The 24,990-nt window shown below is 49.6% G+C and overlaps 1 protein-coding gene across 1 annotated transcript in view; it reads left to right on the top strand.

The window, feature by feature from the left end:
- LOC144152304 (uncharacterized) overlaps nt 1-24,990 on the top strand; it is a gene marked incomplete in the record, with an annotated part of 411,486 nt that overhangs the window by 262,053 nt on the left and 124,443 nt on the right. The window contains 1 exon segment of the mRNA XM_077683551.1: nt 9,063-9,295.

Here is a 24,990-nt window from a genome sequence, read left to right as displayed (position 1 = left end):
TGAGGAACAGTGCAACAATAAACTAGAACGCTCGCGCGTTGCGTTCAAACTCCAAACTCGCTCATAAACCGCCTCAGCCTGTGTATACACAACACAGGGAGCGAGTGTTTCGAGACAAAGTAAAAACAACAAAGCCCAGCACAGATAAGCGGGGTCTTTGATGAATTCCGCGCAGTTATAAGCGCGCGATTGGCTCGCAAAGTCAACGCGGCGCGACACAGCGCAGCCGTCAGCGGTGGTGGACGAGAGGGGAGTTCATCTCCTCTTTACGGCCCGAGGCCGCAGACGTCGCCGCAGAATCACGCCAAGTGCCCGAAAACCATAACCGTTCCGCTGCGGTGTCTCTTCCAGCGCCTGCTGCCTCCCATTCGATTTCTCGGTGTTGGCTTCCTCCGTGGTTTTTATAGTCCCGGCAAATTAAAACTGACGACTCCCAGAGGCCACAGTCAACGGCGGTCGCGCGTAAAAAAAAGGTTAATTTCTGCGGATTTATTCCCGCCGTGGAGGTATACCACCTCGTAGCGTGTCTTTACGAGCTTCGGTTGCCGCGGTATCATCGACGCGCCTTCGCGCATAAACGGCGGTCGTTTTATGCGGTTCTTCGCCACGGCGCCTGTCAAAGTGGTCTCGCTACCAGGACGCGCACTTTACGGCGGTTTAGGGTTTGGGGTAAAAACGTTACGGGCAGCGTAGCAGGCATGCGTGAGGTGTGTGTGCGTCACGCGACACTGCACGCTGGACTCGCCTGTTGCAACCTGCAGCAGAGTAGTTGTAACTGATGCAATCTGCAGCGGACTGCACACTTCGGGAGCTGTATTTTTTACGCGGCGCGTTATTGGCCAGTCCTTGAAAAGAATTTCGCTCGGAATTAGGTTTCAGTTCAACGGGAGCCGCGTGCCGCAGGTGCGGCCGGAAAGTTTGTAAATCTCTCTGCGCGGTGCACATTGCTGATTGCTTTTCATGGCGGTCCTCCGTCAAGGTTTGGGCCCACGAATAAGAGCAGCGGAATGCCGTAAATGGCCACAGTGGATAATCTATACGGCTTGGTGGTGGCCGCCCACTGAGAGGGTTTGGCGTCGTTATCCTCTGCTGTGCGCGAATTCGGGTGCCACCCCCCCCCCCCCCCCCCCCCCACCCCCCCCCCCCCCCCACCCCCCCCCCCCCCCCCCCCCCCCCCCCCCCACCCCCCCCCCCCCCCACCCCCCCCCCCCACCCCCCCCCCCCCCCCCCCCCCCCCCCCCCCCCCCCCCCCCCCCCCCCCCCCCCCCCCCCCCCCCCCCCCCCCCCCCCCCCCCCCCCCCCCCCCCCCACCCCCCCCCCCACCCCCCCCCCCCCCCCCCACCCCCCCCCCCCCCCCCCCCCCCCCCCCCCACCCCCCCCCCCCCCACCCCCCCCCCCCCCCCCCCCCCCGCCCCCCCCCCCCCCCCCCCCCCCCCCCCCCCCCCACCCCCCCCCCCCCCCCCCCCCCCCCCCCCCCCCCCCCCCCCCACCACCCCCCCCCCCCCCCCCCCCCCCCCCCCACCCCCCCCCCACCCCCCCCCCCCACCCCCCACCCCCCCCCCCCCCCCCCCCCCCCCACCCCCCCCCTCCACCCCCCCCCCCCCCCCCCCCCCCCCCCCCCCCCCCCCCCCCCCCCCCCCCCCCCCCCCCCCCCCCCCCCCCCCCCCCCCCCCCCCCCCCCCCCCCCCCCCCCCCCCCCCCCCCCCCCCCCCCCCCCCCCCCCCCCCCCCCCCCCCCCCCCCCCCCCCCCCCCCCCCCCCCCCCCCCCCCCCCCCCCCCCCCCCCCCCCCCCCCCCCCCCCCCCCCCCCCCCCCCCCCCCCCCCCCCCCCCCCCCCCCCCCCCCCCCCCCCCCCCCCCCCCCCCCCCCCCCCCCCCCCCCCCCCCCCCCCCCCCCCCCCCCCCCCCCCCCCCCCCCTCTTTGTGGCGGCTAAGTTGCATTGGACAGATACTTCGTCGACTGTTACGGGCGTTCGAATGAAATAACTTCGAAGAAACCGAAACTCTCGAGAGCCACCGGCCCAGCTTCAATTTGTGGGAGACCAGAAAAGTTTAAAACGGGGAAGAGCGGCTTTAATAAACTTGAAGTTAGACTTTTGATTCCGCGTGTATGGTGATTCTTGAGAATTACACGGATGACAAAAGAAGGATTAAGGGCATATACTTTACAGCATGTTATATCACCGAGAACGGTAGTAGTGCATGAAGTTATCTCGACTCTCTCTTAATGTGAACAAAATTTAGAGCTTTGATTGTATGAGTCATGTTTGCTTAGGTAAAGTTCTTCGAAGGTATAATTACCTGGCGCTGGTGCAGAATGCGGCGTATCTTAAGGCAGCAAATTTGATTTTTAATGCTGTTGTTTAGCTAATGGGTGGCACTTGAGGTTTATGACGTATGACCTTGTAACGTAAAAGTAAGAACTTCTTTTAGTTCTCCCAGTTTTTGGAATTTACCTCAAAATCTGAGGACATAGCTTAAGATTGCTTTCCCAGCATCAACTGTAAACTTTTCTTCCATGAATATTTCTACAAGTATGCTCCTGCATTGTTATTAAGCTTATATTTTAATAGCGTCAGGCCTAATTGAAATCGCATGAGTAACTGAACATATTTTCGCCTTTGCTCAAATAAACAGTGCAATAACAGAAAATGGCCGGCGTTATAAACATATCTGTTTTGTTGTTATGGTGAGGTGTCCAGACGGTTCGACTTTAAATGACAGCCTACTACAGAACACCCGGAGCATCAGGGGCATTGGTGGAGGGCTAGCACTTGGCTGATTATTGCTGATGGCTTGGCTGCCCATTCCCCCGACTTGCGTTGTCCGTAGCTTTCTTTTCACCGACGATATTGGTAATTCTTCACGGGCGTTCTCACGTAAGGAACACATTATGAATTACATTATTGAATACAGCACTGAATGTTCAAGTTTCGGTTAATGCGCAACTTTTGGGGTGCATTACTCTGGGTTATTCCTTTGCACGTAGTAAATCGTTGACTATTGCGTAGCGTCTACCTAAAGTTTCTGCTTCCTATTCCTTGATTCTGCGTTTGTCCCCTCATTTTCTGAAACATCGACTAGCCGAGTTCTATACCTTCAGGACAGTAATGCCTGTTTTGAATTTATATTCTCAGTTTTATGAATTAGCCATATAGACGGGGTGCAAGTCGCTCGCATTGTCTGCCTTGTGGTTATTCATCATCATCAGCAGCAGCAGCAGCATCACCACCACCACCACAAGCATCATCATCATCATCATCATCATCATCATCATCATCATCATCAGCCTATCTACGCCCACTGCAGGGCAAATGCCTCTCCCATTAATCTGTAATTATCCCGGTCCTGGGCTAACTGCGACCAATGCATCCCCGCAAACTTCTTGATCTCATCTGCCCATCTAACTTTCTGCCGCCCCCTGCCACGCTTGCCTTCTCAGGGGTGCACGCTGTTAACCCTAATGACCAACGTTTATCTTGCCTTCGCATTACATGCCCTGCCTACACCCATTTTTTATTCTGCTTAATTTCTACTAATTTGTCTAACACTCGTTTCTTCCCTAACCCACTCCGCTCTCTTCTTGTCCCTTAATATTTACACCTACCATCATCTTCTTCTTATGGTTATTATTCGGGACTAAACCTGTTTCCGTCCTGAAGGCATCACCATCACACGTGCAGCAGCGCTATGTAAAGAAGCTGGCTTGCAAAGGGGAAGAAATTGTGTGGGTCATGGGCTGAACTCGCCAGAAAGAGAGAGAGAGAGAGAGAGAGAGAGAGAGAGAGAGATGAGAGAAGATGAGAGAGAGAGAGAGAGAGAGAGAGAGAGAGAGAGAGAGAGAGAGAGAGAGAGAGAGAGAGAGAGAGAGAGAATTTTATTTCTCCAGCAGAGGCTGATGGGTGGGGCGCCGCCCCGTGGAAGGCGTCCCTAGTCCGGGATGCCTTGATTTCGGCTAGAGAGAGAGAGCGTTTGCAGGCAGCAGCTAGAAGACACAATATGACCGGCGGAAGGCACATAAAGTGGCCAAAGGATCAACAAAGAAAGACAGAGGTGAAATAATTTTAGGAATAGCGCCGAATTCACAAGGAAGATCCAACAAAGTAGTGTAATTCAGTTAAAAGAAAATTGGTTAAATTAGGTCTGTGTGAGAATCGAACAGAGGACCTCCGGAACACTGCGTTGGAATAGGGCACATCGCATTCAACTTTATCTATAGCCCCCTCAGAAATTTTATATAACCATAGTAATTTAAGTAGGTTGGTCCAACATGATCATGTACGATCTCATATCTGATACATCATTTGAAACAAAATTGACGTACACACAAGCGGAATTCATGACGAATGAATAAAGGTTCGACGCACTGTATACACGAATGCCCGACTTTCTTACTTTTCACTTTGCTCGCTTCCCTGTTTGCCGGCGTGCTCCCTCAAATTACTCTTTTTCGCATTTTATGCCCTTGTCGGTTTGTTCGGGGAAAGAAGGTCAAACCACCGTTTTTTGTGCATTTTGTTGCACATATATGTGCGTGAACGGAGTTTTACAGCGAAGATATTGGAGCCGTTTGCTGCTGAATATTTCCTGCCCATCGTCATCGTGGTAATAAACAGAAAAAAAAATCAATGTACTCCTAAATCAAGGAGTACATTGTTGGTATTCCTCGTATTAAAGGTCCATGAATACAAAATGCAAGTTTGGTTCATTCGAAAGATTGCCTCATTAGAATAACACTGACCCCACTTTCAACGCGAACTTCACGGCAAATAAGAGCATCATAATTAGGAAAAAGAGAATGGCCGTGCGACCCACCAGCTCATTTCCCACACTATAACCTGTGACATATTATGGGCAGCTGTGCGATTGGCCGAGGCCGGCAAAAGCAAACGCAAGTTAATCAGCGCTTAAAAGCTTTCGGGACAAGCTATTTTCGCTTAAATTTAATGCATATTCTATTTATAGCAGTAATAGTGGTGGGACGAACAATAGCAGTTACGAAAGTATACCTAAACATAGAAGTTCCAGTGCGTTCTGCTGGTGTACTGCGCCGCGCTATGCTTGTTATAGTTGCACAGCAGTCCGGTGCTTTGGGGTTGTCTCACACGACACTGGCGAATTGGCACAAGGGACATTGTCTTACGCGACCCTGTTTGTCGAGCATGTATACCCAATGTATCACAACACGATTACTGTCAACCTTAACCAAAACAAGGCAGGTGCAAATCCGCTCAAAAAACACAGCAAATGCAGGCAGTGGACCTGAACGGTGCTGTGGCGTGATCCAGAGGGACGGAGCGCTAAACGAAGCAACAAAAGACGTTTCGTCGTCCACTGCCACCCTATATACTTAACAATCGTTTCAAATACCTGCCCTGGTTACGTCCACGGTAGACATCACGAAACACACGCTTTAACTAGGAGAATAAAAAATGTCGGCTTAAATTGTGAAATTTCACAGTGAATATAGCATTTGCTCCCCGAAAAGCACTGGAGGCACTATAAAACACCCAATCTATCGATCAAACCAAACTTGTATTTTCTCGTCATGGCTCTTTTTAAAGGGGCCATGCAAAACAAAACACGTTTGTTTTTTGTTTTTTAGAAAGATTTGGAGTTTTTATATTGCCCTGAGCGCGTTTCCGGTAGCAAGTGATGCTTTATTCACTCAGAAATTAATCAATCTAATTTAAAATTTTGATTCTCCCCGCCAAATATTTTGTTTCGTGACGTCTGCCATAACGTCACATGAATGGGTCTTCAAGTGAGCTTCAAGTGCGCTGTTCAGTCTGCAGCGGACTGTGGAGCCTTGTTAACCGCCAGTCCTCCATGAAGGCACCATTATGGCGGTGCTAAGCACCATTACTGCTTAGCACCGCTATTCGCCTTTGCTTTGTTTTTTAGCGTATTTGCACCTGGCTTGTTTTTGTTACGCCAGGTAGTAATCGTTTCGGGAAACATGGGGCATATGTTCGACAAATAGGGTCACGTAAGACAATGCCGCTTACGCCAATTGGCCCGTGCCGTCTGAGACAACTCCAAAGCGCCGCACTGCTGCGCAGCTATAACAAGCATAGTGCGCGCAGTACCAAGAGCAGTACGCACAAGTACTTATACGTTTACATGTACTTACGTACACTTCCATAGTTCCATCCTACCAATGCTCCTAAAATCACTATGGACGACACTTAAGCGAAAATAGCTCTTTCTGCAAGCTTATAATCCCTGCCCAACTTATAATCCCTACCTAACGTCACATTTGTCATGACTCTGAGCGTATAAAGCTGCTTACGTACAAACAACATTTTAAGTCAGAACTGGAGGGGCGTGTTTGGTATGTGTAGCCCTCATCAAGATCGTTTTGCCAAGTTCGGCCAATCCTACTAGCATCAATGGGTTCATTCCACCTTAATACAAAAGTGATATCACTGTGCCAGCCCCTAAACAAGCTCCCTCGTTTCACAAATTCGTTAACCGCTCTCTCAGTCTTGAATCCAGTACATTCCTCCTCCGGCACAGGTATATATCTGAACTTTTCAATCTTCCGCCCCACGCATTCCCGTATTCGCGTGGTTACATTTGTTTCAAAACAACTTTTACACCGGAAGCCACGGACTAGAATTTCTATATAACTGGTCGTAGTAAAACCCGTGTCATTCGTAATTCCACACCGCTCTTCTTCGACTCTTTAAAACCCATTCCAAAGCAAGGACCATGGGGACAAAGTACAGCTTTAAAGGTTCAGTTTGAAAAAGCTATTCTTTTGGTAACACACTCAGCTCCATTCCATACGTGAAAGATGTTTTTAACACAAACGAAACGCCAAAAATATTGAGAAGCTTTCAAATTTTGCGCGTTATACAGTTACATGATATGGGCAGTAGTGACGTTTCGTTGGCCAGCCCTGAAGACACAGTTACGAAGGCGTTAACTGAGCATTTGCATCGAACTGATGCGATCATACAGAACTTCGGGTCCCACTAGAATCACCCTGTCATGTTTCTTGGTGGTGGCCCAATCAAATCGCCCAATCAATTCAAGATTCCGTGACGTCATAGAGAAGTGGCCAGAAAGTGGCTAGTAGTCGCCACTGCGTCATCTGTTTCCCTTAATGTCTCCATTATTTGTTTGACATTTGTGGTGAAATTGGTATCATTGTTATCGGGAAAAGCGGTCTTTTTAGTGTAGCAAACTTGTATTTCGTCTTCGCGGCCCTTTTAGGACCGTAATGTTAGAGTGAACTGGAAGTATAGTAATGTGAAGGGGACAAGCTATGCTGAACATGCCCGTTGCCTATGGCGCGTACAGAACGGTACTGGTTATAAGCAGTTCGGAGCGCGTCTCTGAGCGTTTGTGCGGGCGTGGGGCGGCTGCGAACGGGAGCTCCTCGGCGTGCCTCGATGGAGCGGCGGCGAACAGAAGGCGGATCCGGACTCTCGGCGGCGCACCGCGGCCGGATGTCGGCTGCATGCGCGATCGTGCCTCCAAGGCACGCGGGCCCAGAGGCTCACGCCAAGTCGTGATATCGTTTCTCTGCTGCCGCGCCACGGATCCGGCCGACTGCGGCAGCATTGCGCGCACAGGGATCTCACGCCGCCCGCTCTTCTGCAGCCAGCCCCGTAGTTATAAGTTGGGCCCTTCTCATATAGTATAGCCCTGCTTTTCGCACCAACCAATTGGCTCCTTCACGCGACCGAGTTCCCGAAAATTCTATTTTCAGTACTGTCGCTTTGAGAGGCAAGACCCTGTCATCAATCGCACTTGTTCGAGTGGTCTTTATCAATCTCATGCCTACTGTGTTTACGTGAAATTCAGCAAATTATAAACCTGAATCTAGCGTGTTCTTGATGAAGGGCCAAGCCTCTGCTATGAGGAAGGTCCAAGACTTTACTGACTTTTACGTAGCTTCTACAATATGGGCATTCTGAACGACTTTGAATGATATTAAAGCTGCGTGAGATTATCTGCATAACTTTGAGCTCGCTGATATAGGATGCCTCCATTCGTAAATGCATGTGATCTGTCGCATGTATTGTCGCGAAGGGATTCCTTTGTGGAATAAAAACATTCGGTAAGCGACGTTATACCCCTGTTTGCAGACCCTTTTGCATTTTGTCTAAATGTGCGCTGTTAACACTGCCGTATACCAAAGTACCCACTAACCCACCGTGTTACCCTATTATTTTGTGGGACATCGCCTACGGCCAAATGTTTTCCCATTTGAATGCATGCTCTGTGCAAATGATAGGCGCACCATATACAATTAAGAAGGCTCCTCTTTCTTGGAAAGAGAGGTAGGGACAAAGGAATAACCCCCCACCCGGTGGTGTTTGGTGCACTTTTACTTCGTATACGTCTAACCCCACCATTCAGCGTGTATAGTTTCTATTGCGTTTTTTGCGTTCATAGCGATTGGTTCCTGTGTGCGCGGTATATGATATTTACTATATTTCGTGTCTTTTTATTTGTGTTGGGGGATTCAGCCCATGGTTATTTATTGCGTGCTTGTTCTATGCCAACCTTAGCTTAATATGTAAGTGCTTGTATTAGATTCCTGTATGACCCGGGCCTACGTCTATTCAGTAATTTCCATTTTACAAGTAGCAGTTTACGGCTACATTAGTAGCAGTTTACTGTAGCAGTTTCCTGTAAGTAGCAGTTTACTGTAGCAGTTTTAATTTTACAAGTAGCACCATTTTACAACTACCAATTTAATTTACAAGTAGCAGTTCTTAAATGGTAAAACGCAAACATCTCGATCCATTGAATAAAACTCTGCTCCATTTCTCTCGCTTTCTTAGTCGGTTTCAATAAATGCCTGCAAGCGATGTAAGGGAAATGAGGGACGATACCAACAGCTCCTGCGCCCCCAAAATGAAGCCTGCTTGCGATTGGACACAGTCCTATTCGTATGTGTTGCCCGTGCATGACGTCTCAGCTTCTATGCGCACGCTTCACGGGTTCGGCTAAGCTGCCGCAGCACATCGGCGAGAACACGCACGACCTGATGTGTGCACAGATCTCGGGCGCGCATGACGTATACGAGTCATTTGTGGACATGCAGGCGCTAGCAAGAGGCGGCCGTGCACGCACGCATCCATCCATCCATCCTTGGCCGGAATGGCCTCCGGGTGTCCCGGCTCAGAGATCGCCGCACGATGAGCCAGCGCCGCCGACTCCACCGCCGGTGGCAGCCGAGGGCGGCACGTCCGTGTTGGGCTTCGCCCCGAGCCACCACGCACTCGGAGGCGCATCTTGCCATGACGTTGCCTGCAAGTTTCGTGCAGGTCTACAAAGGTAGGCAAAGTAGGTTAAAGAAACTCGACGCAGTTTTGATTTGATTTCACGTCGTTTTACCAACATGTCTGTGCTTCTTCAATAACGTCGCACCTCTGTGTAATATGATGGCTCTCATGGACTGGGAAATACTCGGGGAGTGACAAGCTGTCAAGTATACTTGTCTCTCAAAGTAGTCCGTATACGAACCGTAGGGGACATAACGGCCATTCCTTGCAGGTTTCACTTGGTCCCGCTGCCGCCCATCAATTTAAAACCCAACTCCTTGAAAACCGCCCCGCAGACGCAAGGGGCTTTTCTTTGAATTGCTGGCACTCATATCCTGCTTGCCGAGATGCATGACCAGTCATCAGCTGTCTGCCTGCTCTGGTCGAGATGGTATCACGTATGGGCCCTTCTTTGCACGGCTGCGGCGTTCAGCCGTGGTGCACGCAACTTTACGGGGCCAGCCCATAACTGTACCCGCGAACTGTGCACGGCGAAAGTTTTCCGCTGCTCCCGCGGCGGCCGCACTCGTGAGCCTGTGACTCTGTGCGGCGACGCGAGGCGCATACACATTACGCGGACGCAACTGCTACTGAAACATGGCGAGGGTGGCCGGCCGGTGCAAGTGGTGCCGTCTTTTCCCGCGTATAGCCTCCTGGCCGAAATCTCTCACCGTGGAGACGGCGAATGAAGGGGTTGAGAGACTTGTATACCTCGATGCGCGCGCAAATCGCATTGGGCGTATTTACCGAGGAAAAAGAGTTTCTAGCAGTCTTTAGCAGTTTCGTACGTGAAGCCAACCTTTAGCCATCTCTACTTGAGTGCATAGAAGTCCTATGTGTATACTTTATATCCGGGAGGCGTTGGGTGGTTAAAGAAACAAATTAATGCACCGTATGGTTTGGAATTGATTGATTTTAGGGTTTAATGCGCCGACGCGGCGCAGGGGATGAAGCGCGCCGTAGTGGAGGGCTCCGGGTTAATTTTGACCACCTGGGGAATTTTTAACGTGCGCCGAAATCTCGTACACACTGACGTTTTTGCTTTTCGCTTCCATCATAAAAGCGACCGCCGTGGCCGTGAATCTCACCTGCGTCCACGTGCTCAGTAGCACAACGCCTTAGCCACTGAGCCACGCGGCTGGTATGGTTTGAAATCAAAATTCTGCTTGGCTCTTGCTGCTCTCCCGAACTAAGCCTGTGCGTCATATCTACTCAGTGAAAGGCAGACGACTGCCGATGCAGCGTGAAGCCTCTGGGAGGTGCATTTTCCCGCGCTGCAGCAGAATTTTGTGTGAACTTCAAGTTTGATGACCGAACATTTTCCTAGCCCCATGGTGTGGGAAAATGTTTCGGGCCTGAACTTAGAAGGGCACAACTGCTACAGTCTTTTGAAAACGCCACCAGGCCCACTCCACGGCGCGCGTACAAGGTATACCCGTACGTCAAACGTGTCATGCCAGCGGACTGGGCTCAAGTGCGTAATTTGTTCTAATGGGCTCAGTCCCAAATTGGGTTCACCTAGGGCACAATTTGACTGGATTAGGTTACGGGCAAAAATAAATTGGAATGGAGTGGGGTGGGGAGTGGAAACGGTCTGGAAAGATGGACTTGAGTCAGTTGGGGGTGGTGGGCTTCCACACGTGCACCAAAACCTTGCGGGGAAGCACACCGGGGCAGACGACAACGATAGCCGCTTATAAGACGCGGAACACGGCAGCTCGTGCCCGAGCTTCGATATACACGTTCAATTCTGGTGTGGGGCCTTCTTCCATCCTGTTACCCCCTCCCCTATAGTTCCTCTCCGCTGCAAACGTGCCCCGGTGGCTCGGCTGTAAAGTCCGGGTGCACCGAGGCCAGCCTTGTTACACACAGCGCGACCTCCTCTCCCGGCTACTGTGCGCGTCGGCGCGTGAGCAGCGTCGGCCGGCGCACGGCCACGCTCGTCAGAAAGCGTGAGCCGGCGCGCATCATGACGCCCCGCAAGTCCGGGTTCTCGATTCAGGCCCCCGTGCGTTTGCCGCTACCTCTTGCTCGTTCTGCACGCCGCTTCACGAACGCGGACTCCCCCGTACCTGGTTCCGTGCCGGGAGCATGACGAAGTGCATGCAGCGTGGAATCGGCCTTCGCCGTAACGGCTGCGCGCGCGCACATGCCCAGAATGTCCGGCCGAGAGCGGTTTTTGTGGATCGCCGGAGAGGGGGCCCCGCGATTTTGGTCCCGATTATGCGTGAGCCGGCTGAGCGCCGTGATGAGCTTCTCCGCCGCACGCCCCGGGCCCCCTCCGGCCCCCGCTCGCTCATTCACTCTACGAGAGCGGGGCTCAGATTTCCGTAATCTCCGTCCCCTTTGGCCCGCAGTGCGGCGAGAAATCCGGGTGCGCCAGACGGCAGATGGCGGGGCTGCCCGTGCTGCACCTACGGGAAGACGCTAATGTGACCCGTAAAGTAGCACGGTAGTGTTACACGTGCTGGCTGATGAACGGCTGGTTGATTATCAAAGTGAATTCCTCGGTCGAAATTCTTAATACGAACACACAATATGATAATAGGTGGTGGCCGCGTTCGTTCGAAAGACAATAACACGTGCACGCACGCGTGACGATGCACGATGGTGATGATGATGGGGATGATGTGACGATGATCATGGGCGCGTGCAACCACCGTATGTGGGTGGTGGCTGCGTTCATGGCCCCTCAATCGAATTCTTTTCCAGCACGCCGGCGGGGTGTACAGGTCTGTACACGTGTACAGGTCTGTACAGGTGTACACGTCTGGGTTGTACACGTCGTACACATAGTACGAGTGTTGCCGGGAGCACAGGCGCCGCAGAGTTTTGGCCTGGACGTTGACCCTGTTGTGGCACCGTAGAGAGTGCCTGTGGAAGTCCATATTCTCGGGCAGTGGGGTGGTGGTCACCCGAGCTCTCTGTTCGAGGGAGAGACGTCTATATAGCTTCCATCAATGCGGGGGATGAAGAAAGTGTGCCAGCAGCGCAGCCCAGATGGCACAGGATGCCTTGTTCCTTGTCTTGTTCCCCTGTCTTGTTTCGGGTTGCCATGTCAGTGAAACTGGCCCCAGGCGCTGCCCTCTGAGGGGTTTCCCTGGTGTGTTGGTGATGCCGGAGGCCTGGATGGTTGCTTTGATGTGTACTGCGGGACCCACGGTTCCAGTTTTAAGGCCCTCCTGCGAAGTATCTTTAAGCTTTCAAGTTCCGTCTTGGCGGGGTTATGATAGGTGAGGTGGTAGAGTGTGCGGGAGTCAGTGAGTGGCTCACCGTGCCTCTTGATGTTGGCCTATATAGCACTCTCCTTTTCTAAGTGGCTATGCGGCGTAGCATAAAAGTATACCTATGCGGGGCTTGGTCTAGTAGCTCCTGTATGGTGGCGGTTGCTTTGATATCGCTTTAATTGTGAGACTGGGGAGAGGTGACAAGGTGGAGCCGCACATATATGGGTGCCTTCCTTCAGCGATATGCGCGATGGAAGGAGAAGGGGAAAATCTTCACATGTGGGCAAAAAAACGAATGCAAATGAAAAAAGGCGCCCCCCACAGTCAGACGTATGCGAATTTCAAATAGTGCTACCGCCCTTTCAACCCACGTCATCACTATTTTTAATCCTACGAAATCAGATCGGCGTTGAGCGGCACTGCTTGCTTCGATATAACAGAAAGATTAGCGCAGCTAAACGAGGACAGAAGTAAGACCGTGGCACGCGAGCGCTCGTAAGTGTCACGTCTTCTATCCTCATTCCAGCTGCGCTGTTTTCATGCATAATCATTTCTCGGCGTGACGCTTTCAGCGTGTCATCGTGCATATGTCAAAGTGAATTCCTAATTTGTCAAGTTCACGCATTTATTTATTAGAATAGTGCAAATTTAGCTAAAAACCTTAGATATTATAGGAAGAATTAAAAGAAAACGAAGTAACAACGCGTGACATGGCGCGCTAGCAATGCATTCGTGTATACGGGTGAAACCCGCTACAATAGATGATAAGACTGCTCACTTTGCTCCTAATAAATCGTCTGCCCAGCAAAAGTGAATTGTGCATAGTAGAAAAGCCGGCCTTGAAGAAACTCGGTCTACTTATAACAGAGCGACTGGAAAGAATTCGTTTTCTTATTAGTAAGGAAAGTCTCAGAATTTCTGTATCATTTTTTTTCATTCTGTACCAAACCCGAGAATTTCGGTCCGTCCACCCGTCCGTCCGTCTGTCTGTCTACCAGCCTGCATGCCACCCCAAACAGCCATAAATCCTGCTGGTGAGTCCGCTGACTAAAGGGACAGTGGCCCACTTGGAATTGGTGGAATAATGGTGAGGGGAACAAATGAAGCGAGTGATAGGGAGTAGGAAAAGTGTGATAGGAAGTGTAAGGGGACTAGATGATGGAGAAGACGTTGGGGGAAATGAAGTGGTGGTAAGAGAACGGGGAGGGAGGAGTCAAAGGGTACGATGAAGCGGATGGGGTGTGCGATTGGTGTGGGGATATATGAGGGGAAATTGAAGAAGAATCGACGATGTAGAGGGTGTGGTAAGGAGATAGAGAGGAAGATGAGTGCAGTGAGAGGGGGTAGGGAATGAGAAAGAGTGGAATGGAGATGAAGAGGAGAAATACCGAACCGGGTGAAAAAAAGTGCAACAGAAGGGAGTAAGGTCCAAGACAAAATAGTGGGAGCGGAATGGTGAGGTGGAAGTACCGGGGGTGGATGGAGAGCAGGACGGAGAAGAGGTGGTAGTAAGCGCTACGCAATGAAGGAGGGAGGTTAAAAGAGGGGGTGAGATGGGAGGCGGAAGAGTGGAGGGAGAGAGGAAAATGGAAGAAGGAGATAATGAGAGTGGGAGGGAAATAGCAGGGAGAAGGGGGGGGGGGCACTGGAGCGGTGTATATTTGGGCAGGGAATGTATTTGTGAGACAGAGTTACTCAAAGGGGATGGAACAGAGGGCTATGCAAGGAGTGAGATGGGAGGAGAAGCAAAACGTGGGAGGGAACTGGAGCTTTTGAAGGGGACGGGAAGAGAGAAGGAGGAGATGGGAGGGAGGATAGTGATGGCGGAACAGGATAGAAACGCAGGAGAGGTGAGTTGAAGGTCCATGGGAGAGAAAGAGCATGGGGTGTGGGATAGGGAGAGGTGAGCTTATTACGGGGCAGGGACAGCAGAAACGCTGTCGTGTTTCGACCTCATTTGCAGCAAAGCCGGCAGATAAATGGTAAATGTTGTCTGGTATTCGTTCCCAACCAACCCGCCCAAAGATCCACTTTGCTACGCGTTAATTTTCTAGAACTGCCTTTGAAAGTGTTGGTATAATCAGCAATCAGTACTGCTTGGCCAGAGTGGCACTGACGGGTTAAACTCGTTGTGACATATTCTCAATGGTACCCTTGCTGTTGAGTCATAACCACCACACCGGGAAAATTGGCTACATTTGTTATCATCTCTAAGCGTGGGTCTGTGCGACGAGGTTGACCGCAACGTTTTTAAGTGCTGCCACTTGTGTCAACAGCATGCCATTTTTAATGAAAAACATTAGCAAATACCGTCAACACACAACTTGGTTAAGCGGGAAAAGAAGCAACAACCCATAAGCTCTGGCCTTGCAGTTTTTAGGCAAGCAAGCTGCCGCTTTCGCCCCTTGCGAGGTAGTTCTTACGGCAACCGCTGCTCCTGTGACCAGGGCGAAGCTACCCAGCGGTGTTTGGAGCACAAGAAAAAAAAAAGCTGGAAGAAGAGAAGCAAGCAATGAAAAGCTGAGCCGTTTGTTACCTACTACACTGCTCCCAGTGGACAGCGTTTCCCGCTGCTGCCAGCAGGGGGTGGCCATTTGCCGAGAGTTTGGCTTTCTCGCAACCACCGCGTTTTTTCGCCAGCAGTCCTCTTCAGGAATTTTTTAGTGCGACAAGCACAACTAGGAAAAAGAAAGAGACAGGGCGAGTAGGCGTCTGGAGGAGTGCCTGAAAAGAGCCCGCGGCGGCGGGGTGGCGCAGCGGCGGTAGCCTGCTGGGCTGGCCTGCGACGTGGCCGTGTCGTTGCCTAAGTGACTAATTGGAGGGCCATAAAGATTCCCAATTTTCCGGCCAACCTCTTGCTTTTGTCGGTAGTGTCGCGCTGGGCGCAGACCACCTACACGACCCTTGGCCCCTGCAGGCGCCTCGGGGCGACGCACCCAACTGTTGCGGTCCTTTACAGCCCAACTTTCTTCGAAAACTGCTTTCTTGTTTTCAATCGCGGTTTTAGTGCCTTTGTGCATGCTGTTATCTGATACGCACCCACAGTTGAAGCCGTTCCTTTTATGCCTTCTAGACGCCTTTTCTTTCTCTCCATTTTACTCTTTCTGGGACGGCTCTTGCTTCTCCTGGGCCGCATAGTGGTTGACGTTGTCTCGCCTAAAAGGCTACTCCTTGGCGTCTTCATGCAAGAACGCATGCTGGTAGTTTTGGGACCTGAGCTAAGCAGCGTAGGCTTCGCCGATTTTCTTTTTATTTGTTCGTGTTTATGGCACGGCGGGAGAAGGGGAGGACGTGCTTTTTATGCCACTAAATACATGGTTGTGAGTTTGTGCGGGCATCTCGTCGTCGTGGGCATTTCTGTGGTGGGCCCATGATAAGGAACGAGCTCCTATGCTACCACCTAATGGGAGTTATATCGGCTCATGCTTGTAGCCTAAGTGGTCAATAAAAGTAACTTTAACCTAACTTTCGGTTTGAACTGAAAGAATGAATTGTTCATGATTTTTCGGCTTATGTTGCGTGACGAAATAAGTACTGTTTGCTAGGGCGTCATATTGAATATGCGAACTCGTCAGATATTCAGCGATCTACTGTCCTCTTGTGAGATGTCCGGTCTCAGAAGTATGAATACGAAGGGTGGTTTCTATGCATGTACGGCTAGCTCCACAGTTCCCTTTCCGTTGCTTGTTAATAAAAACTTTTCCACCGGTTGGGGAACGTGTGTGACATGGTTACGTTAACGTGTTTAAACACTTCAGCATGTTTTTAGTAGCGCTACTTTCTTAAAGGGGCCATGCAGGGAAAACACAAGTTTGGTTCATTCGAAAGTTTGTCTTGTTAGAATCATACTGACACCACTGTGAACCCACACTTCGCTAAAATAAGCTATATAACTAGGAAAAATGGTAATGGCCATTCGCCCCACTCACTCATTTCCCGCAACAGAACCTATGATGCCATATGTGCCCAGCTGGGTGATTGGCTGAGGCCGGTTAAAGCAAATGCCAATAATGCATGGCTTATAAGCTTGCCGAACGAGCTATTTCGCCTGAATGTATCGCATATTCATTTTACAGTTGTAAGAATGGTGCGGTAAGCAATGAAGTTACGAAAATACACGTATGCGTAGAAGTACCGATGCGCACTCTTGGCGCAGTATGCTTGTTTTAGCTGCACAGCAGTCCGCCGCACGACACTGGCCGATTGGCGTAAGCGACGTCTTCTTACGTGGCCCTGTTTGTCGAGCATACTCCACATTTCACAAAACTATTACTTTCTATACCGTAACAAAAACTAGCCAGGTGTAAATACGGTCAAAAACAAAGTAACGGCGGCCAACGGTTCATGGAAGAGTATCGTAGCGCCATCTGGGAGGACTGAGAGCAAGCAAGGCCGCAGAGCCGAATGACGCAGTGGAATTTCGTTTTAACACGCACCGTATTACTTCATTGCAGACGTCACGCAAACACATGGTTTGGCGGGAAAATCAAAATTTTAACCTAGATTGATTAATTTCTCAGTGATTACAGCATCATTTGCTGCCGGAGAAGCGCTGGGGGCACTATAAAACACGAAATCTTTTGTGTTTTGTATTTTGTCTGCATGGCCCCCTTAACGCAACTCACTTTCTTAATGACAGCCTTAAGCTGCATGATTATTCATGAGGCTGCGCGCTCTTGCCCTAAAAGTTTAAGACGAAAGCCCTAACGGCCGCATCCTGCGAAAAAAACAGTTGTTGCAGGTGTTTGTTAGAAAACGGCCGCCGCTGGAAAGAGTAAATAAAAAAAAATCATTTGAGTTTGTTTGCGATTTAAACCCGCGTCTTCACAGGAGGAGCCGAGGGCGTTACGTTGTAAACGTTGTACGAAAGGTGAGTCTGGTGCGTGCCGCATGACAGGCGACCGTGACGGCATGTGAGTAGGACGGGTGCACACCAGCCATGCAGAATCCTGGTTCTTGGGATGCTGTGGCGTGTGCCAGTCTTTTTGCTGACGTAATTCGGACCCTAAGACGAAGCGACAAAAGCGATGAAAGAACAGGACAGGTAAGAAGGCGGACGAAGTGATTCCCGCCTAAAGACAAGGAGACGAAAGCAAAGAAAGAGACGCGATTACGACGTTGCAGCGAGGAAGATGTTAATAAGTATCGCCAGGCTTTCGCCTTCAAGGCTCGTAAGCGGACTGAAGTGCCCCGAGGACATTTTTGAAACGACTTGTATACACTGGCATTTTTACATCCCGAGGGATGTTCAATTTATTTCGAATTCATCGCTCCTAATTAATGCTGACGCCTAGAATTCTGATGCATATTTTTGCGGGCACAATTAGGAATTGTTATAGAGGCAAGCTAAATCCTGAATCATGCAGAAACTGTACGAGACATCGGCGCGGTGTGTGCGCGCACGGCAGCATTTTTGCGAACATTTTCTTTATCCCGTGATGCACTTTGAGTGAGCGTATATGTCAAGGAGCGGTGATCGCATTGATTCACAAGGTGCTTAAACGGAACAACTGTCAGAAGCAATTTGGCATCAATACATTACAAGTTTGATACCACTTTCGTTTTATTTTTGTATTCAAGCCTGTCGAATAATACGCCGCACGCGGCAGAAATGAAGGTAACGGAATATGAACATTTCGGAGTTCTTAAAGTAGAAGATTCTGACCCACCCTAATCACGCTTTCATCATTCAGTAAACTCCATGCAGACTAAATCGGCCCGAACCACCCTGAAGCACTTCGAAGGCTGTGACGCTGTGGTTATGTCAGCGCATTCCGTTCTTCAGAGAGAGAGAGCGGTGAGGAGACGGCCGCCGCCCGTATACTCTATATACGAGCTGGTCCGCCGCGGCAAAATCGGAAATGCGCCTTCAGGGTAGACGCCTGGTTCCGACCCCTTGGCGCCAGCGGCCCAATTTGGAGGCGTCGCCCATAATGCCCATCGACCGTTGTCGCCCCCCAGTGCCCGTCGGTGTAAACGCTGCCGCTTCCCGGGGAGGAAAACAAAGGCGCCGGCGGGGGCATGGCGGGTCACGACTGGAGGTCAGCCCAGGGGTCACGCGGCGCGTCTCACCTGCAGGATCGGAGGCTTCCCGACGGTTGGCCAAACAGTGCCGGCCCGATACGCACAGCGCGGGCTCTGAACTGCACCGCCCCACAGACGCCGCCGCATCGCGTTTCTCGTGTCTTTTCTCTTGTTTTCGGGCGTTACAAGTGTAAGCAGACGTGTGTATACGGGCTGTGTCGGGTAAGGGGTATAGCTTCCCGGTAAAGACGGCCGTAACGAACGAGTCATTTCGCGGAAATGTGTCTGTTTCACCGAGAGCACATCACTAATCCTTACCAGCCCGGACGCAGGTCGCCGCTTGCGTGAAACAAGCCCCATCTCTTTGCTGATGGCCCCCACTTGTGGGCGAGTGCTGTTGATTGACAATGCGACGCGAAAAGCAAAACTACCACCAAAATATCCGGCAAGGGCTCAAATAGACCACCTTTTGTAGCGTGAGCTACACTGGCCGAGGTTGAGCCGTTTCGCGTGCTCCTGGAGAGCCGTGCTGCGCATGCGCGAGGAGCAGTGACGTCTCCGGAGCCACCACCGCCGCGATCGGATTGGATTGGATTGGATTAAGTTGAATTGAATCGGAAATCGTTTTAGAAGCAGTAAGCATGATAATCAGCTAATCCTAGACAACCAAGAAACCTAAGAATAACCAGCTGAACTTTAGCTCACGCTAAGTATATCCTGGCATAGCCGAGCTAACCACTACAAATTTTTTTCGAAACACCCTGACGTAATTGGAACTTGCGCTTTCGATTAAGGATGCCACGTGAGAAGCGTTACTTCTTTATTTGTCCCAGATTTGGTGCGTGCATTTGTGTGTGTCTTCCTGTCCCAAACGAGCAGCGGCAACCTTTTCCCAGACCTCAATCCTTACTTCGTGCTTCCTCGTGAGCCAGCGGGAACGTAATCATGTTCCTAACTGTGGCCCGCGTCACATGAATGAAGAACAAAATTAAACGCTACTGTTCCCCACATTGAAACAACTGAAACACACCAACTCTTCTTAAAAAGTAAGAACGAACTATGGTGAGCAATCTTTCCTATACCAGTCAACTGAAATATTAAATAAATTAGGAGAAAAATTAAACTTCGACGCCAGTGAACTTACGTTTACAAAACAGGTCAAAGAAATCAAAACGCTCACAATACTGATATATAATTAAGGGTTCGAAGTTGTCCCCCTAAAGGTAGAAATTAAAAACAATTACAAACAAAAATATATTAATACGTAATTGTGACATAATAGTGTAACTGCGTACGAATTACTGCGAATTCATGCGTACGAATTACTGCGTTTATGTGTACATTGTGATCCCTTTGTGAATTTGAGACCTATGCTTTGTATAATACATAAGAAGTATAGTAATGACTTTGCTTTGTGCTATTTGTCTATTACGATTGTGCAATCATGCTTAAATTTGTGAACAGGCGTGTTGTTATGTACGCTGTAAATCGGGTGGCTGAGGCCTCTGTCAGGCCACGTTCGCCTTTAGTCTCAGCCTCCCCTTGGTTTCTGCCAAGAAATAAATAAAAAATAAAAAAATCTATGCTATGCCGCAGTAAGCAGGATTGAACCCAGGAGTCTTCTTAGAGGAGTCAGCCCAGTTAACATTGAGGCTCTGTCTGGAGTACCGTCCGACGGTATACTATAAGCGCTCTATTGAAACGATGTCCACCTGCTTTTTGCAATAAAAATGTCCCGTGTGGCACTAGTCCGCTCTCCCTGGCTTAATTTAACATAACCCAACATAGCATGCCTTAAAAAATAGAAAAAAGAAACATTTAAAAGACCGAAAACTAACCTTAGCCATAGAAATTACAATTCAAACTAAAGATGTAAAAAAAAAAAAACTATGAGGGCAATTGCCCGTCTCGAACCGCCGTCCTTGGTATCAGGAAGCTAAGACGGAAACTCTACATCGCAACAGCAGACGTTTTGGGCGGGTCTACTTGACTCTTAAAAATTAGGATGTTGTGAGACGGCACTCTATAGCCATGGCTACAGCGATGAGCCAGAGTGCCGCCGGACGGCGCTCTTGACACTGCGTAGCATTGACACCGGTGGTGGTGGTGGTGATGATGATGATCACGACGAAGACGATGACGACGACGATGACGATGCTGATACTGCATGTTTTATTTCGCCACGGCACACCGTTTTCGCAACCGGTAAGCCCACGCGCAGGAAATCCGAACACTGGGCAAAGGCTTACAATTATTTCTCCGCGGTAACGTTTGAGAGTGGACGCAGCGTGACAGCACCTGACAGTAAAAAAATGTGTCCTCAGGAGCAACATCTTTTTTTCCTGATGGGAAATTATGAACGAATCCCACAGTGACTAAATAGGAAGAAAAATGTATAGGTAACTAACAGCTCAGTGCAATTATATACCGATAATTAAAAACTGTTAATATGATTAAAAAATAACATTAGAGTTCGCCAAGTTCCGTATAGGTGCAGTTTTTATGCTTTTAATTTGATACAATATGACCTCTGAATGCGAAAAGTACCTGACGCGATATCCGTCATAATTTCTGTGATGGTATTCTGAAGTACAAACGTGCAGCCCCCTCGAGACCAGTGTTGCGGAATGGGCATCCCCATTCCATTCCAATTCCATTCCGAGGAATTACAACTTGTCGCGATTTCATTCCTTTTAATTCCTTGGAATGACAGAAGTTGGCCCATTACCACTCCTGGAATTGACGGGAAGTTCAATTCCACTCCTCCTCAACGTAAAAACTGCCTCAGTTGCTCTATCGAGTTACCGAGGAACGCAACGTGAATCTGTCGTTATCGTACCGGCTGAAAACGGCAAAAGTATGCAAAATGTGTCACTTGTCATCGAAGTTGGGAGATGGTGGCAGGTTGGTTATATATCTCGTTCAGAACAACTACCCAATGCAAAAAATTACAGTACCGAGTTGAGAGTATGTGGAAGTCTCAGTTTTGTGCCGAGCACACTGGGAGAAATTTCAGGGTCCCTGTATGCCAGTTTCTTGTTGAGTGAATTCAGCGAGAAAGCACAGTGTGCAATATTATTATAAACAAACAAATAGCGCTGGGCACCAGCCACTCTAATTTTGCAGCCCTGTGTTAACGTGTTATCTTGTACTGTTGGCCTTCGGGTTGTCGGATGAACACAATCTTTCCTGCTGTACTGCAGCACTTAAACTTCCTGAGTATTCAAGTAACTTTGAAGCCGAAACCGTCTATATACTAGAAGAAGTAAAATACGTAAAAAAATGAACATCCGTGCCGGAAATATCGAATAATATCAGGCAGTCTTTTGGCATTACAAGGGCTAAAAAATCCAAACAATTTAAATATTCTCATCAAACAAATCATGGGCAAATTAAGCAAAGTCAAGGACACCCATGATGTATACATCATGCTAAAGTATACTTTAGTATAGTATACTTTTAGTATAGTATACTTTAGTAAAATATACTTTTAGCTTACACCAAGGGACACGCCGGTGTTCTTGGTAACGGCAAACGAGATAGCTGGTGGACTAGCGAACCAAGCAGCCGTTGTTGGGGTCAGTTTAGATATCCCAATAAACAACCCATTTCATTAAAATGCAACTAAAGGAGCGACCTAAGGATAAACGGAACCAAATATGGAATGAACAGGGCAGGAAAACTGCAGCTTCTCAGCGGGTAATAAACGTAAAAATTATACCGCCAACGTTTTCTTCCAATTATTGCACAACACAGGGGATAACGGGCCATGGAAGGTATCCATTAAAAAAAAAATGCCAGAGTGTTTGCGCCGTTCCCTGCAGTGCATCACACTGTACTATACTATACTACCCTCTCCAGGTTACAAACTCTTACACCCCATTTAGGAGTGCGGCGAACTGGGAAAGTTTGTGCACGTTCATGGTGGAAACAGCGCAAAAAGGACGAAGATCGAGATAGGGTAAACACAAACACGGTGCCGTGTTTGTGTCTACCCTATCTCGGTCTTCATCCTTTTTGCGCTGTTTTCACCATGATCATACCCCCCCCGTACACAACTTAACAAAATCTACCGTGCCCAATATTACATGGTTTGTGCCCACGGTTGGTTCCCTGGCGCCGTTTACCACCTGGCCAGCCACCCCGAATTTTAAAGGCAGAGCACTTTAGGGGCTCGCCTTGTCGTCGTAGCTCGCTCGCTGGACCCAAGTAGAAACACACGGCGTTCCGTCGTCGGTTTATATAGTCATAAGCATGCTAAGCAGTTCATATAGTCATAAGCATTTGAAACTCGTGAACCGCTGGCGCTTGTCATACATCTCCCCGTTGTTTAGCGCAAAGACAATTGCAGGTACATTTGAGGCAAAATATACGCAATTAACCGGCAGTGCCCGCATTCATTTAGTTAGGAGCGCTTGTTGGGTTGGCTTTTACGATAGTAAGCGAAAAAAGTGGCAGAGCACCGCCGGCACGTGCGGAAGGAATAACAAGCACAAACAGAACAGAACTCCCGCTGGCGCAGTTTCAAAGGCAGGGGGCGCGCGAACACTGCGAAGGCGGGAAATTTGAATTGCTTCGGGTGGTAGCAGTGAGCCGATAACGGCGCTACAGCCCATTATGGCGAATCACTGCTCTGCACTTCCGACAGCTTTCATACTGAGTGGAAGGGCTTTAATTTTTTCACCTACTCCCAACCGTACCTAGAGCAGTGAATGAGCCGGCTTACCAGCTCGGACCTTGCGCTTCAACAACAGCCCTGGCGGCCTGCCAGGGCATCCCGGACTTGGACGCCTCCCACAGGGCCCGAGCCCCCGCCATCTTGCACCAAATTGCATTATTCTCATTTTGAGAATGTGTACCCCTCCTCCTGTCCTCCGCGCTGATTGGGCAGGTGCGCAGGTGGGGCAGCAGCCAAGTGCCGCCGGCGCCATGCAGCTGTAGCGATCCGGTTGAATATACACGGAAAAGCAGCTCCCCAAAAAGTATAAAATAAAAGAAGCTCATCAAACCCCGACAAATTTATCCGGAAATCGCGTAAGACTAACGCTGCATGTTAGCTCAGGAGATAAAGGGAATGCCCGTCAATTATTGAACTGCTTGATCACTTCTATGTCGACTGAAGGGGGAACCCTGTCTTATAGTATAATGCTTCATATGCCGCGCTTCCGCGCATACGAAAATGCTATTAACAAGAATTGCTGCAGAACCTTCATGTTTTATCTGAAACCACTCATATTTCTCTTGAAGGAACCTGCGAACTACGAAGCGATTTTCACAGAACCCGTAAACTTGAAAATGGTCGCCTCCAATTCGAGTGATCTCTGACCTTGCGAACCTTGCACTAACCGCATAACTTGAACCAGGGTGTGTCTTTTATAATTCCCTCCTGCCTTGTCATTATCCTTGCCCCCTCATACAGTAAAGCTACTCTCTCTCTCTCTCTCTCTCTCTCTCTCTCTCTCTCTCTCTCTCTCTCTCTCTCTCTCTCTCTCTCTCTCTCTCTCTCTCTCTCTCTCCTCTCTCTCTCTCTCTCTCTCTCTCTCTCTATCTCTCTCTCTCTCTCTATCTCTCCTAAAAATGTCTTCCTAACAATGAATTTGCGTATAAAAGAGGTCTACTTTCCTAGGACTCGGTTTATAGCGCTTTATTGCGATACTGAAATCTAAGGTTGCAGAAATTCGGTTAGCGATTACCTTGGTAAATACCTTGTAGACGACTGACAGTAAGCTGATCGGCCTGTAATTTTTCAATTCCTTCATGTCGCCTTTCTTATGGATTAGGATGATGTTCGCGTTCTTCCAAGATTCCGGCACCATTGCGGTCATTAGGCATTGCGTATACAGGTTTGCCAGTTTTTCAAGTACAATTTCTCCACCATCCTTCAAGAGTTCTGCTGTTATCTGATCCACACCAGGTGCTTTGCCCCCTTTTATTTCTTTCAAAGCCTTCCTTACTTCTTCGGTCGTTACTGGTGGGATGTCTATCTCCTCTGAACTACTGTCTCGTTCGGCATTATCCTGGATGTCCCAAATACTGTACAGTCAACCTAAAGAACAAGCAGGGTTCCGTAAAGGTTATTCAACAATGGACCATATTCACACGATCAATCAGGTGATAGAGAAGTGCGCTGAGTATACTGAACCCCTATATATAGCCTTCATAGATTATGAGAAAGCATTTGACTCGGTCGAAACCCTAGCAGTCATTCAGGCATTACGGAACCAGGGGGTAGATGAGCATTATGTAAGAATACTAGAGGATATCTACAATGGGTCTACAGCTACCATCATCCTCCATAGGGAGAGCAGTAAAATACCTATAAGGAAGGGTGTCAGACAAGGAGACACAATCTCTCCAATGTTATTCACAGCATGTTTACAAGAAGTATTCAGAACATTGAATTGGGAACAGGTGGGAGTAAGGGTTAATGGAGAATACCTCAGTAACCTCAGATTTG

The sequence above is a fragment of the Haemaphysalis longicornis genome, unplaced genomic scaffold (assembly GCF_048455015.1).
Source record: "Haemaphysalis longicornis isolate Haplotype H1 unplaced genomic scaffold, Haemaphysalis longicornis Haplotype H1 scaffold_9, whole genome shotgun sequence".
In the NCBI taxonomy this organism is placed as follows: Eukaryota; Metazoa; Arthropoda; class Arachnida; order Ixodida; family Ixodidae; genus Haemaphysalis; species Haemaphysalis longicornis.
The sequence above is the reverse complement of the archived record's forward strand: the minus strand, read 5'-3'. Positions and strand labels throughout refer to the sequence as shown.